A 3812-nucleotide genomic window follows, 5' to 3' on the forward strand; every position below is an offset into this window, starting at 1 on the left:
GGGTCTTAATGCCTAAACTATCTACATTATTATAGTTATACCAGTAGATTATGGCATCTTTCAACCATCATGAAATAACCTTTAATTGTCATTAGATAACAATTAATACAAAGACCAAAAGTAAACAATGTATGTATAATGAGACTGTAGATTGCCCAGTTCTAAATAAGAAACCCATATAACATCCTGTCTCCCCAAATTCTAGAGATAATCTTGAAGTGAAACCAGAAAGACTATAAGATCCAAAGAAAGTAGTTTTCTATAGTGAGATAATTTTTACAGGTATGACAGGACAGTTACTTGTACCTTATAACTAAAAATGGCTAGAAAACACACAAAGATGAGAGTAAAAATTAAGATGTGGGATAGGAAAGGAATTGAAAGGAGGAGAAGGACAGGGATGGATCTAAACAAGTTATAGCCATGCATGATTGAAAGTAGAATAATTTAAAAACATGATGTGCTTATACAAAATCCACAGATCTATAATGATTTTATATACATATAAATGTAACTTTATAAACCCACTATAGTTTGTTATTTATTTACTAAGTAAAAGAACTACATTCTTGCCATCTCAATAGTCAGTGCTTGACTGCTCATTAAATCAATTATAATTTAACCTTTTATTAGATACACTGTCCATTGAAAGCCATAAGCAAGATATATAGATTCAGCATTCTGGAAATTATAACTTTTACAGAAAAGAACTTGCTTCCATTATTTCTTCTCATCTTTTCCGGGCCAGAATATATTTTCTTATACATATACACATACTGACTGCATTCAGAGATCTATATTTCTACTTGGCATGCATAATTTTCTCATGATAATTTAACAATATAGTAGCATCTTTGAGGATATTTTCATATAAATTAAATTGTTCATTTTATAGGTGCCTTAAAACACGAGGAGAAAATTTTCAAACATTCCATCTCTATTTTCATAAGATTGCATTAGCAAAATTTCCTATGTAAAAGGAAATTGAGTGGAAAATTTTAACCCTCTCTAATTTTTACAGTCTGTTAATCTTTATACAAGCCACTGTGACTTACCTTAAGACTCAAGTTGCTGTCTGAGTTCAGAGTAATTTTTAAGAATTGAAGAGGTCAGATAGAAATGACTTAGGATATATATATATATCCAATAGTTCTTACATCTACAATAAATTAATTACCTCAAAAGCATAATATGACTGGGGAATAATTTAGGAAAAATAACAGGAACTGGCTTGAATAGAATCCCAGGAGGCATTAGGAAATCTATAACTACAACACAGGGCCCTTAGGATACTGTGTCACACAACTCTGTGAAATAAAGTTGAACACAATATACTCAAGTAGGCAAGACACATCCATTTATAAGATGCATAAATGTTCTTAAAAGCATCTATAGCATATTCAGTAAAAGGTTTGGAAACGAAACATAAACAATTTGATCTAGGTTTTTCAGGCCAATGTACCGTTGATTGCAAATAACAATTGAATAAACCAAAGAAATCTTAATAACTTGATACCTGCTTTATTAGCAAACCAATCATATCCTCCATAATTCACGTCCTCCCTATAAATTTCTCCTTTGAAAGGATTGACTCATAAGTAGTACTTAGAAAAGGACAATTTAATTTAATGTCTGCACTTCAAATACTGGGGAGAAATTCCACACCATGTTTCCCAGTCTCCAATCTCTTCATTTCGTATTTTATAAATGATCCAAAGAGTAGAGAGAACTCCATGCTATATTCCGAATCTGAGAAAAAAAACCATACAGTGTCAGAAAAGTCAAAGCCAAATTTCTTACCAAAGGAAATCATGAGATTGCATGGACAATAGTTCTAAACAGATTTTGTAGGCATAATACTATCTTCTTGAATTAAAAGTATGCCATGTAGGTTAACAAAACTGTACTTTAAGTCAGAAGAAAAATTTCAAAAATACATAAATATTCTTTAATATATCTTATTAATAAAGAAACTGTAAGTTGTAATACTGCTTTAATTGTGATCAAAACCTTCCATATTTTTCAGCTACAAAGAATAATACTTCTTATTTTTTCACATAAACATTTGGTGTCTCCAGTTTTCACTGCATTTTTATTTATTCAGTTCTCATGTTGGCATCTCTTTGCCTCATAATGCATATTTTGCTAACATTAAATTACAGTGACATCTTGATATTTGCTTGTTACTATGTCTACATTTTCTTTAGTGCAGTTAATAAGAATCTTGTGCTCATTCTTCAAAATTGGATTTCTGTTCTTTATATGTATTAGATAAATCTCTTTGTTATTTTGCCACTGTTCATTATCATGGTAATGTTTGTACGATATCTTAAATAATGTATTTCATACTTTAAAGCATTTCAAGTTTTCATGAATTCTAATTTATTATTTTATAAAAAAGTGGTTCTAATATCATATTTAAATGCTCATTGGAAAATTAAAGACGTGTATATATTTTCTAGTTTCTTCCTAGAAGTTCTACAATTTTTCATTTTCTACTAAACTCCTTAATTCTTTAATATTTTGTATCAGTTTTGAGTACATATAGAAAAACTATTTATTAGTTCCCAGTATCATTTTTTAGGTGCACTAGTCATGGAACAGCTTTGGCCACCAAGCCAGGTATCAAGCTGGGATGAACAAAGGACTGACAACTGCTCTTCCCTTGACTGATGTAGGAACAACACCACAAGCAAGGTGTCACTTTACCCACTGCTGAGGGAGGCAGGACAGAAGAGCTCTGAAAGAGTAGTTTCTTCTTTGTTACATTGTGTTTTTTTTAAACAACAGCAACAACAAAAACAACTCAGTTACTTATATTTATGTTAATATGGGTTGACCTGTTCCACTGATCCATATGCATCATCACAGAAGCCATTTTAGCAGAAAGACACACAAAATATACACTCTTGTTTAATTTTGCCTTATACTAAAACACTAAAACCTTCTTTTACAATTCTAATTCTTTCTATACATTGTTCTCCTGTTGCATCTCCCTGTTTAATTTCTCCCTGCCCACATTAATTCTCAAGGGTAGCCTGCACCCAACATGCACAGAGTAAAGCCTGACAAAGAGAAGCCATTTTTTTTTTTTTTACTTCAGTGTCTAAGTAGGAATATATTGAACAGATCTCCAATCAGTGGTAGGGCCATATGGTGTGGGGCAGGAGGGGAGTGAAGGCAAGTTGTCAATGTGTGGGATGTGAAAAGTAGTAGGTGTCCTTCAGCATGTGCAATATGAACAAGCACAGGGATGGTCCCAAGCTGAAATGTTTTACCCCTGTTGCATCTGCCTTCTTCTAGGACTGGTTTTGCTGTCTACAAAAGCAATTTCATAATATGGATGGACATAAGACATGTAACACAATAACATCTTAGATAAAAGCACTAAGTATCCATTTTTCTAATGTGAAAAAGATCCATGAAATAGAAAACGTGTGTGTGGTTTTAAACGATGCTTTTCCACAGACATGGCAAGCAGACTGCAGAGCCAAATTCCTTCTGTTCTGCTGATGAATGTCCCTTTACAGAGATTTTGTTCCCAGATGGCCATTCTATCTCTTCATCTACCCCTCTGAAGAAATAACACTTACTGCTGTTTTGTTGTGTTTTTTTTTCCTAGCTCAATATATTTAGCAGAATTTTGCAGTTCCTCACACTGGGCAAGTAACTGCTTCAGCTACAGCAATTCCACCCCATTCGTGTTCCAAGAGTTGCTTCAATTTTTCTTAATAATCTTAAGACAATTTGAAAATCAATTATTAAAATTTTCCTTTCAGTAGGAAATAATTTTCTAGTAGCTTTTAAAGAGA

General features: G+C 32.5%; 1 non-coding gene across 1 annotated transcript; it reads right to left on the bottom strand.

Annotated features, from left to right (window-relative positions):
- Nucleotides 1-2580: 2580 nt before the first annotated feature.
- Nucleotides 2581-2724, bottom strand: LOC127686528 (small nucleolar RNA SNORA48). The gene has a single exon (XR_007978149.1). It is a non-coding gene; the product is annotated as a small nucleolar RNA SNORA48 (small nucleolar RNA).
- Nucleotides 2725-3812: the final 1088 nt, after the last annotated feature.

The sequence above is a fragment of the Apodemus sylvaticus genome, chromosome 5 (assembly GCF_947179515.1).
Source record: "Apodemus sylvaticus chromosome 5, mApoSyl1.1, whole genome shotgun sequence".
NCBI classification, from domain to species: Eukaryota; Metazoa; Chordata; class Mammalia; order Rodentia; family Muridae; genus Apodemus; species Apodemus sylvaticus.